The sequence below is a fragment of the Protopterus annectens genome, chromosome 8.part0, assembly GCF_019279795.1.
Source record: "Protopterus annectens isolate FY-2018-M chromosome 8.part0, PAN1.0, whole genome shotgun sequence".
NCBI classification, from domain to species: Eukaryota; Metazoa; Chordata; order Ceratodontiformes; family Protopteridae; genus Protopterus; species Protopterus annectens.
Window position 1 is genome coordinate 1,113,713,797 of NC_056741.1, and position 15,133 is coordinate 1,113,728,929.

General features: G+C 45.2%; 1 protein-coding gene across 1 annotated transcript in view; it reads right to left on the reverse strand.

Annotated features, from left to right (window-relative positions):
* The window catches only part of UBAP2L (ubiquitin associated protein 2 like), a gene marked incomplete in the record, with an annotated part of 3,970,948 nt that overhangs the window by 2,592,856 nt on the left and 1,362,959 nt on the right, over positions 1 to 15,133 (reverse strand).

Consider the following 15,133-nt stretch of genomic DNA (forward strand, 5'->3'; position numbering starts at 1 on the left):
GCATTATGGCTTTTGTAAAGAAATTGGTGAGAGTTAGGAACTCTGTAGTACCTATCAGGCTTGACTGGGGCAGGAGGCAGGGAATCCGGATTAAGGCAAGCCTCCGAATAAACATCATCAAGCATGTCCAAGACAGGAGGTATCGCCAGAGGTCTGTGTTGAGGTAACAAAAAAAATTCCCTAAGTCTTTTCTTGGAATCAGAAAAGTCTTGGCCTTCCCAATGGAAGTGTTCCCTCAAGGTGTGCAAGGTTTCCCCAAAAGAAAAATCCTCAGGAGGAGATACAGAAGGAATGGACTGCTCTGCATCAGAATCTTCAAAAGGGGAGTAAGAGTGTTCCTCTACATCAGAATGTTCTGAAAAAATGGAGCCCTGATCAGAAGAGGGAGAATCTTCCTCCACTCTGGGTCTCTTGTCTGGAGGGGGTTGGGAACCCCTGATAAGAGTAATTAAATCCTCAGCCATTTTAAGTATCTGCTTTTTAGGCATGGGGCCTGGAGATGGGCCCTGTGCAACAGGCCTCTTGGGATGCCTGGCTGATTTGGACTTAGTAAAGGCCTTAATGGAAAAGGAAGATGAGGATCTAAAGACACCATGGGTGGAAGTGGACCTGTCCACATTAGGAGGCTCAACGCTCACAGTGGCTTTGGTGGTTGTAGTCTGGGTATGGGCCGAGGTACCTGCGGTCTCGGTTACAGAAGACACCGCCAAAGAAGTGTCGTCGGTAGTCAGGGACTGCATAGGCGTCTCGCTGAGAACCGGGCCACGTGTAGCCAGTTTTGGCGTGGTGTCGGTGGGGACCGCGGACCTCGCTCGGTCCTTGTCCTTGCGTTTTTTGGACAAAACGGTAGTCGGAGTCTCCGACGACATTTTATAATCAAAGGCTTTACCAAAAAAGTGTTGGGCGAACTCCGCCCGACGCTTAATAGTGCGTCAGACAGACCGAGACGTCGTGGTCTGGGCCTAAACAAGGTATGCAGAGGGAATGGAAATCCTTATGCGGTATTTGCTTCCCACAAGAAATACAATTGTTAACTTTTTCTGACATCGGTCTGAGGCAAGAAAAGTTTCCCCAATGGGGTACTTAGCTTTAAAGAAGACTTCGGTTTCCAATTTTTCGTAAATTCAGGAGCTGGCCGACCGGCACTTGCGAACTGCTTCTGCTTCGGGCACCGCGCGGCAAAAAAGACTGAAGAAAATGGCGTCGGCTGTGTCTTATATACCCCTGCCTCACTGACGTCAGGAAAGAAAGCGACAACAACCGACGCCGGACCTAGACTTTGGAATTCGGCCGACCGAGGACCCGCCTGACGGCAGAAAACCCATCTGTGATTACTGCAGCTGTATGCACGATGAACATCCTGCAGCACCATTAGACACCCTGTACTGGCTTCATCCCAGCCGAGTGGAGGACAGCCACTGTTATTCCTCTGCACGAAGGTGGAGTGTCCACCGATCCAGGAAATTACAGACCCATCAGCAAAACTAGCCTGACCTGCAAGGCCGTGGAACAGATTATCATGAATCCCATTAACAAGGATACTGGCAACCTCCAAACACTCGATCCTACACAGTTTGATTTCGTCAAGGGGAAGTAATGCCTGTTAAACCTGGCCGGCTTCTTTGAGACAGTTACCAAAGGCATGGATGAAGTGAAAATGGTGCACACCGCCTACCTTGACCTGGCCAAAGCCTTGGATACTATACCCCACTCGGGTATAATAGATAAACTCTCTCAACTACGCATCAATCCATATGTTACCAGAGGGGTAGCAAACTGGCTCACTGATACAATCCACCTAGTAAAGATAGGGGAAGCCAACTCAAGCAGTAGATGTACAACGAGCAGCATATCCCAGGGATCAGTCCTGGGGCTTCTGTTGTTTGGGTTATACTTTTCTGAGGTGCAGGCCAAAACCAGTGGGTTACGGCTGAACAAGTTTCCAAATGACTGCAACCTGGGGAGCTGTTGTGAATTCCCCTAAAGATGTGGATATCCTCCAAGAAGGTCTCACCCAAACAAATGACTGGTGCCAGAAAAATGGCCTCAAACTGAAAGCCAAAAAATTCATCATCATCCCCTTTGGGGAGAATGATGTCCCCACAAATTACCACACTGATAAGTTCCTAAGCACACAATCAGTCATGAGGGAATTGGGGCACCCAGGTTGGAAGCAACCTGACTTTTGACCACAATATTGCCTCCATTGTACAGAAGGCTTTCTACTTTGCCCACCTTAGGAAAAGTATCTCATCCCGGGAAAAGGAGGTCATAACATCCCTGTATTCTTCCCTTGTAAGACCCATTACTGAGTACAATACCCATTTGGCATGAACCTCACAAAGCACGTGCAGCGAATGGAGAGACCACAGAGGTTCTTCACCAGGGGAACCCAGGACCTCAAACATCTACCCTAAACAGATGGGCTAAAAGCCCTGTCATTCTACTCAGTCTCATACAGACTCCAAAGAGGTGACTTCTGTCTGGCATACAAAGAAATCTCAGACCCTGCCTTGATGGGACTTGCTGCATATCCACAAGTCAAGCTCCACACAAGTAACCCACAAGCGCAACCTCAGCAAGACTTGTTGGTGGGACAGATTTGTGCCACAGAGACTCCCCCTTTTGTGGAATAAGACTTCCTCTCCACGTCAAGAAGAGTACCTCATTATCCCTTTTTAAGCGCAACCTGGATAACTGGATGGGGAAAAGAAAATACATCCCTGGGATTCCACCTGTGTCCCTGCTGGACAGGGGCATCGGGTACTGACTTGTTGGAACATGGGCTAAATTCTCGGCTAAGCTAGTAAGGGCCTTCAAGGCCAATTCCCTAGTAACTTCCAATGATCGTATGAATCATTGGGGTGGAGCACGTTATGGCTACTGAGGCATTTTTTGAAAGAGCTCTTCCTTAAGTCAGAATGCAAGCTTAAATTACAGAAAGACAGCCAAGATGAGCAACTACTGAGGAAATGCATTTTGAGAACAGATAGGCTACTTTGATCTTGTCAAGATGCACTGATGCACATGATCTTTTCAATTCCTGAAAAACTCTGCAATGGGAAAGTGATGACAGGTGCCCTTCAAATGCAGCAGGGGGGGGGGGTTCCACAAAGCTGAAGGGATAACATCTTGAAATCTGGACAAAAAGTTTTTAAAAACAAAAGAAAAGACCTAGTACAGGTCCTCCAGGATGACCCTTCTTTTGAGAACAAGAAAAATTATTGAATAAAAGCCTTTACCTACGAGACTAAGGGGACATCATGACAAATTTGGTTCTCTGGAGAAGATTACTCCCCTGGAAAGGAGTGAGGAGTTTCCACTGTCAAGTGTACCCCTGCTGGGTTACTTTTAGAACCAAGCTGACAAACAATCTGATGCTACAACTGAAGGTGTCTCACTAATATGGAAGACTGCCATGGTGGCTGGGGGTGCTGAACAGTTGGACAGTCATGCTGAGAGGACTGCCCTTGATTTTTAGAGGTTTTTCCTTTCTTTTTACAGCTTCATTTTCATTGATTTTTAAAACTATATTTGCCAGGTCATTGCTGTTTAAAATGCTTACTGCAAAAAAGACTCAAGCAGAAGAGGAAAAGTACAGTTTTGTGCACTTACCATAAATGTAGATGTTGGAGTGTATTCACTGTTGCAGTCATCACATTTGGGTTATCTGCTTGCAGTAGCCCTCAGTCGGCCTGATTATCAAAGTTTTGGGTCCTGCATCGGTTGCTGTCTCATCTTCCATGACATCAGGTAGTCAGGGGTATAAAGCATGCAGCCGATGCCATTTTATCAGTTTTTCTTACCCCAGATGTCAGGTTCCCCCATAATGGGAAGCAATTATATACAAGGTTACACCTCCAACAAAAAAGCAAATACACCAAACAGCTTTAAGCATAGTAAACAAGAATAGAGGTGTAGTCAATAGAAAACATGGGGGTTGGAGGGAGGGTAACCAGGACTGCAACAGTGAATACATTCGAACATCTACATTTATGCTAAGTGTACACAACTGTACTATGTTCTTTGTGTTTCACTGTTGCAGTCATCACATTTGAGTAGATTCCCAAAGCTAAGGATGGGAGGAGGTAATTAGACAGCATGAGGGCAGTGGCAAAGCCAGCTCTGGATTCAGAGAAAATAGGCAAATGGTAATGCTTGGTGAAGGTATGTACAGAACTCCAGGTGGCATCTTCTAGGATGTCCTCGGTAGGGACACCTCCGAGAAAGGCTGTAGAGGTAGATGCAGCCCTGGTTGAATGTGGTCTTATCCCCTGCGGGGTAGGTTTTCCATGGTGCTTACAGCAGAAATGAATGCAATGGCTTATCCATTCAGAAATAGTTTGCTTTAAAATGGCCTTCCTCTCTGCCCCTGCAGCAAACGCAACCAGCAGCTGTTCAGATTTCCTGAGAGGCTTAGTCCTGTCCAAGTAAAATCTAAGTTGTCTGTGCACATCTAAGGAGTGCAGGATCAGTTCCCCTTTGTTCTGTGGATTAGAAAAGAAGGTTGGCAAATGAATGGACTGATTAAAGGCCACACTAGATACCACCTTAGGCATGAAAGAGGGATCGGTCCTGAGGGAATCCCTGTCCACATGAAGGATATTGAAAGGCTCCACTGTCATGAGGGCCTGTAATTCAGACACCCTTCTTGCTGAAGTGATGGCCAAAAGGAATGCTGTTTTCCAAGAAAGGAATTTCAACTCTGCATTTGCAGCTGGGTCAAATGGAGGTAGAGTGAGCTTTTCCAATACAAAGTTAAGGTCCCAGGCTTGTGTAGGGGATCTCCTGGGTGGTCTTAAGTTTTTGACCCCTCTGAGGAACTGCTTCAGCAGTGGATGAGAGAAGAGGGGTGGGTTCTGTGTTGTAATGAGCTGAAATGGCTGAGGCATGAATTTTGATGGAGGAAAAGGAAAGGCCCATGTGAAGCATCTCAGTTAAGTATTGGAGAATCTGAGGTAAATCGGGCGTTGCTGTGCCCATGCCCCAAGTTTGGTTCCAGGAACAGAACCATTTCCATTGCCTCCTTGCCTCCAGAATGACAACAAAACACTTGCTTACTGAAAGATAGCAAAGGAGCGATCAGGTAATTAGCCAGGCTGCCAGGTTCAGAGTTTGAAGCTGTGGGTGAAGAACCTGGACCTCCTGCTGGGACAGTAGGGCAGGTGTCTGAGGCAGGTGCCATGGTGCCAGAAGTGACACTGTGCAAAAGTGGGTACCAGAGTTGGCGTGGCCAGTCTGGTGCAATCAGTATTGTCCTTGGTTTGTCCTGTTTGCTCTTTAGTAGTACCTTGGGGCAGAGGGGGAAAGGCATAAACTGATAGGTTTTTCTCACGTGAAGGACAGGGCATCCACTTTCCAAGCTTGTTTGTGGGGAGTCCTTGTGCAGAATTTGTCCAATTGGTAGTTCTGGGGGGAGGCAAACAGGTCTATCTCTGGGCTCCCCCATTAGTTTCTCTACATGTTGAATATCTTTGGTTCCAGTTTCCACTCGTGTGGGTCCATGAGATTTCTGCTTAGGTCTGCCAGTGTATTTAGCTTTCCTGGCAGGAATTGAGCCTGTAGGTGCACTTGGTAGCTCAGGGCTGTGTTCCACAGAGCCATGGCTAGTCTGCAGAGGGGGGTATGAATGGGTACCACCCTGCTTGTTTATGTACCACATAACAGTGGTGTTGTCCATCTTTACCATTAATTGTCCTGGAAGAATGTGGTCCTTGAAGGCTGTCAGAGCATACTGTACAGCTAACATTTCTTTTTGATTGACATGCAGGTGCATTTCACCTGGGTCCCATTTTCCCTGAATGCACTTCCCTGCCAGGTGAGCCCCCCATGCAGAGTCTGATGAGTCTGTTGTTAGGGTTTGGGCGGCAAGGGGTAGAGTGAATGGTAGTCCCTTCTTCTAGTGGTAGGTCTCTGCCCACCAAAGGAACTCTTAACTAGAGACGAGGTAAGATAGGAATCATTGCTTCTAGATCCTGAGAATGTTGACACCATAGGCTTTTTAGATACTACTGTAGTTTCCTCATAAGCAGTCTTGCATATGGAATAAGGAGAATGCAGGAGGCCATGAACTGCAAGGCTTGCAGTATTTGCCTTGCAGACAGCATGTTTTTTGTGGCCAATAGTTTGAAATAAGGTGTCAAATGAATTTCTTTCTCTGGCGTGAGGAAAGCCATCTGGGAAGTTGTGTTCAAGCTTGCTCCTAGTAATATAATTTGTTGACAGGGTACAAGATGTGACTTCTTTTCGTTTATGGTGTACCCCAAACAAGTTAGCACCTTTTGTACAAATGCCAGATGATTCAAAAGTATGTCCCAGCTTTCTGCCTGAATTAAACAATTGTCCAGGTATGGGTATATTTCAATATTTCTTTGCCTGCAAAATGCAATGATTGGAGCTAGGCACTTTGTGAATACCCTGGGCGCAGTAGATAAGCCAAAGGGCAGTGCAGAGAACTGATAGTACATGTAGACTGCTTTGAAGCATAGGTATCTTCTGCAAGATTCCCTGACTGGGATGTGCAGGTAGGCTTCCTGTAAATCCAGTGTTGCCAACCAGGCATCCTTGTCTAGCATAGGAAGCAACTGGTGAAGAGTTAGCATCTTGAATTTTGGGATCACCAAAAAGGTGTTTAAGATAGAAAGGTCCAGGATAGGAAGCCATGAGTCGTCTTTTCTGGGTACTAGGAAAAGTCTTGAGTAGAAACCTTGTCCCTTTTCCTCTTCTGGTACAGTTTGAATAGCCCTTATGCTTAAGAGAGAGAGTACTTGTTTTTGAGCCTCTGTCCACTGATTTGGGGGTTGATCTGGCCAACCATATGGGGTTGGTAACGTGTGGAAATGACATCTGTCTCCTTGGGAAACTATATTTAAAACCCATTTGTCCTGGGTAATGAGTTCCCAGTTTTCCCAGTTTTTTGCCTGCAGAGCAATCTTTCCCCCCTAAAAGAGCAGTCAGTTGAGAAGTGCTTGGAAGTTTCAAAGTTAAGTCATTGAGACAGCTTACCATAGGGGGGAGTCTTACTACTCTCTGATTTGGAAGTGGGAGCCCCCCACTGCTTAAGTCTTGTGCATACCATGAAACTGAAGCTTGGGTATTCTGCTGGTTCTGGGCTTGGACTGAGAAGGCCTGGAAGAGGCAGGAAAGGACCAATTCTTAGATGGCCAATGCCTACTAAATCTTGGAGGCTGTACTTTTAAGAAATCTTTAACAGTTTACATAGATTTAGCTTTTGCCTCCATCTTTTTAAGTACTACTTCTGCTTTGTTGCCAAACAAGTGGTCCTGATTTAAGGGAGCATTTAGCAATTTAGCTTTAACATGATCTGGCAAGGATTGTTCCTTAAGCTAAGCATGCCTTCTAAGTACAGACCCAGTGACAGCAGCCCTGCAAGATGCCTCGAGTGAATCAAAACCACACTGCAAAGTATGTTTTCCAACTTGTTCAGCAGAATGCATTAAATCTTGTAAATCCTTATTTTCAGCACAGTCAGGAATCAACATCATTTTCTGTTTAAGCAATCCAATAATATGCTGCTGATACTTTAACATAGGAAACTGACAGTTTAAGGCCCTAATGGCCAAGGCTGCAGAAGTGTAAACCTTCTAACCCCATCTATCCAGTGCCCTGGAATCTCTATCAGAGGGGGTAGGATTTTTGGCAGAAGTAACCTTAATGCCCTTGAGCCCTGTGAAATGGTCTCAGGATCCACAATAGAATTTTTAAAAAGGAACTTGTGAGAGTCAGGAACCCTGTAATATCTATCAGGTTTTCTGGGAGCAGGAAGTAGAGAGTCAGGGGCCAAACAAGATTCCGAAAAGGCATCATCAACAATGTCTAGTACAGGAGGGACAGCTAAAGGCCTGTGTTGAGGCAGAAGTAAGAAATCCCTGTGTCTCTTTTTAGAATCAGAGTAATCCTGGCTTTCACAGTGGAAATGCTCCCTAACAGTATACAAGGTTTCACCAAAAAAAAAAAATCCTCTTGGGAGCAGAGGGAAGAGAGTCTTCTGCATCACAATCCTCATAGGTAGATAAGGGTAAATCCTGGTCATCAGAGGAAACAGAAATTTCAGAATCTTGATCAGAAGTATCATAAGCAAATTCAGTTATAGGTCTCTTAGAGGGGGAAGGTTGGCTTCCCCTGATTAAAGTAATAAGGTCTTCAGCCATTCTTATTATTGGTTTTTTAGGCATAGAGGCCTGACCATGCGGTCTGAGCGTCGGTTTTCTAGGCATGGTTTGAGTTTTAGGCTTTGAAGAAGAAGATGGCGCTGGTTTAATATGCAAGTCAGTAGGCCTGAATACACCTTCAGAAGCTGGTGCCTGCACAGCGGCTCCGGACCCATCCAAGGTAGAGACATCCGCAGGTTCCACAGTTGAAGCATCTCACTGCATACCAGACTCCGAATGGGTCTCAGTAGAGGCCTGCGAATCTTAAGTAGCAGGGATCAGGGGCTGCGAAAGCACCTCATTGAGTACCGCCGAACTGGCGACTAGCTTAGGAGATGAGTCGTCGGCAGCTTTGGACCTAGGCGGCCTGTCTCTGTCTTTATCTTTGTGATTTTTCGGAATGTTGGTAGTCGGGTGGCTTAGCGAAGACATATCTGGATAATCGAACAGAGTACCAAAATATTTAGAAGCGTAAATATACAGACGACGAATAGTTCTCTGTTTAAACAAGGGACAAAACCCAACAGCGACGTACGTCGTGGTCAGGGCCTAGGCAAGGAATACAGTACGAATGAAAATCTTTATGAGGTATTTGCTTTCCACAAGAAATACAATTATTGACTTTTACTGACGTCGGTTTAGAGCAAGAAAAAGTTTCCCCAACGGGGTACTTAGCTTTAGTTGAGGACTTCGGTACTGAAACTTGAAAATGAAAATTTCAAGAGTCGGCCGACCGGCACTTGCAAACTGCTTCTGCTTCGGGCACCACATGGCAAGAAAGACTGATGTAATGGTGTCGGCTGCATGCTTTATACCCCTGACTACCTGACGTCATGTAAGATGAGACAGCAACAGACGCAGGACCCAAGACTTTGATAATCAGGCTGACTGAGGGCTACTGCAAGCAGATAACCCAAATGTGATGACGGCAACAGTGAAACACGAAGGACATCAGGAGGAATTGCTGTACTCTTGAAGCACCTCTAGATGTAACAATTTACAGTATGTTTTCTGTGTCATAGGAATTTCATTTGGCTTCACTGAGGGGAATAAACTTCCATCTTATACAAAAGTGCCAGTAAAGAAAATCTCTTCAGGATGGAAATCTGATGACATACTGGCAAAAATGCTCTGAAGTCTTTTTCATCCCAGCTGTCGTATTTAAAGAGCTCTGTTTGAACTCCTGACAGCTGGATTGTGTAAGAAGGCACCATTAGCTTTGTAAAGCTGTCTGGTCACAGCAGAGTAGGACTCGTACAGTTTAAGCTATTGCAGAAGTTATCCGTCTCTGTGTTGTTTTACATAAACTGATTTGTTATGCAAGTATAATATACAGGAGTCTCTTTTTAAACTGATGGAACAAAGTACAGTTGTGTACACTTACCACAAATGTAGATGTTCGAGTGTATTCACTGTTGCAGTCATTACATTTGGGTAATCTGCTTGCAGGTTGCCCTCAGTCGGTCTGATTAACAAAGTCTTGGATCCTGCGTTGGTTGCTGTCCCTTCTTCCATGACGTCAGGGGTATATAAAACATGCAGCCAACATCATTACATCAGTTTTTCTTGCCCCAGATGTCAGGTGCCCCCCTAATGGGAAGCAATTAAACATAAAAACACAAACGTATACCTCCAACAAAAAAGCAAATACACCAAAAAGGCTTTTAAGCATAGTAAAGGAAAGTAGAGGTATAGCCAAAAGAAGTTAGGGGGCAGGAGGTAGGGTAAACAGGACTGCAACAGTGAATACACTTGAACATCTACATTTATGGTTTGTGTACACAACTGTACTATGTTCTTCGTGTTTCACTGTTGCAGTCATTACATTTGGGTAGATTCCCAAAGCTATGGTTGGGAGGAGGAATTTAGAGAGAATTAGGGCCAGCTATAAGGCCCTGCAAAGCCAGCTCTGGATTTAGAGAAAAATGGCAAATGATAATGCTTGGTGAAAGTATGTACAGAACTCCAGATAGCAGCTTCTAGGATTGTCCCTGGTAGGAACGCCTCTGAGAAAGGCTTTAGAAGTAGATGCAGCCCTGGTGGAGTGAGGACTGATCCCCTGGGGGATAGGTTTTCCATGGTGCTTATAGCAGAAATGAATGCAATGGCTTATCCATTTAGAAATGGTTTGTTTAGAAATAGCCTTCCCCCCTGCCCCTGCAGCAAATGCTACCAGCAGTTGTTCAGATTTTCTTTGAGGTTTAGTCCTGTCCAAGTAGAATCTAAGTTGTTTGTGAACATCCAAGGAATGCAGTATCCGTTCCCCTTTGTTCTGTGGATTGGGAAAGAAGGTTGGCAAATGAATGGACTGATTAAGAGCCACAATGGATACCACCTTGGGCATGAAAGATGGATTGGTTCTGAGGAACACCCTGTCCGCATGAAAGATGATGAAAGGTTCCACTGCCATAAGGGCCTGTAATTCAGATACCCTTCTAACTGAAGTGATTGCTAAAAGGAAAGCTGTTTTCCAAGGAAGAAATTTTAAGTCTGCAGTAGCAGCTGGCTCGAAAGGAGGTACAGTGAGTTTCTCCAATACAAAGTTAAGGTCCCAGGCTGGGGTTGGAGCTCTCCTGGGTGGTCTAAAATTTTTGGCCCCTCTGAGGAACTGCTTGAGCAGTGGATGAGAGAAGAGTAGAGGTTCTGTGCTACACTGAGCTGAAATGGCTGAGGCGTGGATTTTAATGGAGGAAAAAGACAGGCCCTTGTGAAGCATCTCATCTAGTTAAGTATGGTAAAATCTGAAGTAAAATGGGCGCTGCTATGCTTATCCCTTGAGATTGTTTCCAGGCACAGAATCTTTTCCATTTTTCGGCATAAGATTTTCTAGTACTAGGCCTCCTTGCCTCTAGGATAACATCCTTCACAGGTTTTCTGAGGGATGGTAAGGGAGAGTTTAAATAATTAGCCAGGCTGCAATGTTCAGTGTTGGAAGCTGAGGGTGCAGAATCTGGTTCTCTTGCTGAGACAGCAGGGAAGGAGTCTGAGGCAGGTGCCATGGAGATAACCGTGGCACACTGTGCAGGAAGGGGTACCAGTGTTGGCGTGGCCAGTCTGGAGCAATCAAAATCATCCTTGGTTTGTCCTGTTTGACTTTTATTAGTAATTTGGAGAGCAGAGGCAGCGGGGGTAAGGCATAGACTGATAGTTTTTTCCAGATGAAGGGACAGAGCATCCACTTTCCAGACTTGTTTGTGGGAGTCCTTGTGCAAAATTTGTCCAATTGGTAGTTCTGGGGGGAGGCAAACAGGTCTATATTTGGGCTCCCCCATTCGCTTGTCAACATGTTGTAAATCCTTGGTTCCAGTTTCCACTTGTGTGGGTCCATGAGGTTTCTGCTTAGTCCATCTGCCAGTGTATTTAATGTTCCTGGCAGGAATTGAGCTTGTAGGTGCACTTGATAGCAAAAGGCTGTGTTCCAGAATGCCATGGCTAGTCTGCAGAGGGGATATGAATGTGTAACCCCCTGCTTATGTACCACATAAACATGGTGTTGTCCGTCTTTACCATTAGTTGTCCTGGAAGAATGTAGTCTTTGAAGGCTATCAGAGCATTCTGTACAGCTAACATTTCTTTTTGATTGATATGCACGTGCATTTCACTTGGGTTCCATTTGCCCTGAATACACTTCCCTGCCAGGTGAGCCCCCCCCATGTATAGTTTGATGCATCTGTTGTTAGGGCTTGGGTGGCAGGGGGTGGTGTGAAAGTTAGTCCCTTGTTTTGGTGGCAGGCCTCTGCCCACCAAAGGAACTCTAGGCATAGGCAAGGTATGATAGGAATCATTGTTTCTAGGTTGCGAGAATGTTGACTCCATAGGCTTTTTAGATACCACTGCAGTTTCCTCATATGCAGTCCTGCATATGGAATTAGAAGAATGCAGGAAGCCATGAACCCAAAGGCTTGCAGTATTTGTCTTGCAGATAGCAGGGTTTTTGTGGCCACTTGTTTGAAGTAGTTTGTCAAAAGAATTTGCTTTTCTGGCGTGAGGCAAGCCATCTGGGAAGTTGTATTCAAGCTTGCTCCCAGGAATGAAATTTGTTGACAGGGTACCAGTTGTGATTTATTTTCGTTTATGGTGTACCCCAGACAAGTCAAAACCCTTTTTACAAAAGCCAGATGATTCAAAAGTATATCCTGGCTTTCTGCCTGAATTACACAATTGTCCAGGTATGGGTACATTTGAATACTTCTTTGCCTGCAAAATGCAATAACTGGAGCAAGGCACTTTGTGAATACCCTGGGTGCAGTAGATAAGCCAAAGGGCAGTGCAGAAAACTGATAGTGGGTGTAGCCTGCTTTGAGGCGTAGGTATCTTCTGCAAGATTCCCTGATTGAGATGTGCAGGTATGCTTCTTTTAAAATCTAGTGTTGCCAACCAGGCATCTTTGCCTAGCATAGGAAGTAATTGGTGAAGAGTTAGCATCTTGAATTTTGGAATCTCGAGAAAGGTGTTTAGAGAAGACAGGTCGAGGACAAAACGCCATGATTTGTCTTTTCTGGGTACCAGGAAAAGACTCTAGTAGAAACAGTGTCCCTTTTCCTCTTAAGGTACCAGTTGAATAGCCCCCATACTTAATAGAGAAAGTACTTGTTTTTGGGCCACTACCCACTGATTTGGGGGTAGGTCCGGCCACCCACTTGGTGTTGGCAACATGTGGAAGTGAAATCTGTATGCCTGGGACACTACATTTAAAACCCATTTGTCCTGGGTAATAAGTTCTCAGTTCTTTGCATGAAGAGCAATCTTTCCCCCAAAAGGACAGTCAGAAGATAAGAGCTTGGATATTTTAAAAGGAAGTCATTGAGACAGTTTACCATAGGGTGGAGTCTTGTTATTCCCAGACTTGGAAGTGGAGGCCCCCCCACTGCTTAGTTCTGTGCGTCCCCTGGGACTGAAACCTGGGGTTTTTGCTGTGTCTGGGTTTGGCTTGAGAAGACCTGGAAAGGACTAATTCTTAGAAGGCCAGTGCCTACTAAATCTAGGAGGCTGAACTTGTAAAAAATCTTTAACAATTTGCATAGATTTAACTTTAGCTTCCATCGTTTTAAGAACGTCTTCAGCCTTGTTGCCAAACAGGCGGTCCTGATTTAAATGAGCATTCAACAATTTAGCTTTAACTTGATCAGGCAAAGACTGCTCCTTAAGCCAAGCATGCCTTCTAGCACAAACCTAGTAAAACCAGCCCTGCAATAGGCCTCTAAAGAATCAAAACACATTGCAAAGTATGCTTTCCAACTTGTTCAGCAGAATGCATTAAATCCTGTAAGTCTTTATTTTCCACACAATCAGGAATCAATATCATTTTCTGTTTAAGCAGTCCAATAACATGTTGCTGATATTTTAACACATGAAATTGGCAGTTTAAAGCTCTAATGGCCAAGGTTGCTGAAGTGTAAACCTTTTTACCCCATCTATCCAGCGCTCTGGAGTCTCTAACAGAAGGGGTAAGATTTTTAGCAGTAGAAGCCTCAACACCCTTGGGCCCCCTATGAAATAGTCTATGGATCTGCAATAGGATTTTTGAACACAAACTTGTGGGACTCAGGGACCCTGTAGTATCTGTCAGGTTTACTGGGAGCAGGAGGCAGGGAATCAGGGGCCAAACTGGATTCCGAGAAGGCATCATCAACAATGTCTAGTACAGGAGGAATAGCCAAAGGCCTATGCTGAGGTAGGAGAAGGAAATCCCTAAGCCTCTTTTTTGAATCAGAAAATTCCTAGCTTTCCCAGTGAAAATACTCCCTTAGAGTATGTAAGGTTTCCCCAAAAGAAAAATCCTCAGGAGGGGAAACAGAGGGAATCGAGTCCTCTGCATCAGAATCCTCATAAGTAGGTAAGGACAAATCCAGGTCATCAGATGAGTCAGAAAAAACAGAATCCTGATCAGAGGATTTATAATCTAGCTCAGCTCTAGGCCTGTTAGAAAGGGGGGGTTGGCTACCCCTGATTAGAGTTATTAGGTCTTCAGCCATTTTTATACTTTGTTTTTTAGGCATAGAGGCCTGAGCATGTGGCCTTGGAGTCGGTTTTTTAGACATGGATCGAGAAATAGGCCTTGGTAATTAAGGAGGTGTCGATTTAATATGCAAGTCCATAGGCCTGAATACACCCTCAGAAGTCGGTGCCTGCACAGCGGCTCCGGACCCATCCAAGGTAGAGACATCCGCGGGTTCCTTAGCTGAAGCATCTCGTGGCATACCGGACTCTGAATGGGTCTCAGTAGAGGCCTGCGAATCAGAAGTAGCGGGTATCAGGGGCTGCGAAAGCGCCTCACTGAGTACCAGCGAACTGGTGACTGGCTTAGGAGAAGCGTCATCGTCAGTTTTGGACCTCGGCGGCTTGTCTCTGTCTTTATCTTTGCGTTTTTTCGGAATCCCGGTAGTCAGACGGCTAACAGACTACATTTCTGGATAATTAAACCAAGAACCGAAATATTTAGAGGGAAAAATATACAGACGACGGATAGTGCGCTGATTAAATAAAGCACAAAACCGACAGCAAGGTACGTCGAGGTCAGGGCCTAGGCAAGGAATACAGTACGAATGAAAATCTTTATGAGGTATTTGCTTTCCACAAGTAATGCAATTATTAACTTTTACTGACATCGGTAAGGAGCAAGAAAAAGTTTCCCCACCATGGTACTTAGCTTTTAGTTGAAGACTTCGGTTCTGAAACTTGAAAACGAAGATTTCAGGAGTTGGCCGACCGGCACTTGCGAACTGCTTCTGCTTTGGGCACTGCACGGCAAGAAAGACTGATGTAACGGCATCAGCTGCATGTTTTATACCCCTGACAACCTGACACCATGGAAGAAGGGACAGCAACCGATGCAGGACCCAAGACTTTGTTAATCAGGCCGACTGAGGGCAACCTGCAAGCAGATTACCTAAATGTAATGACTGCAACAGTGAAACACGAAGAACATCTGCATAAGCTTGGAAACCTGACTGAACAGCACT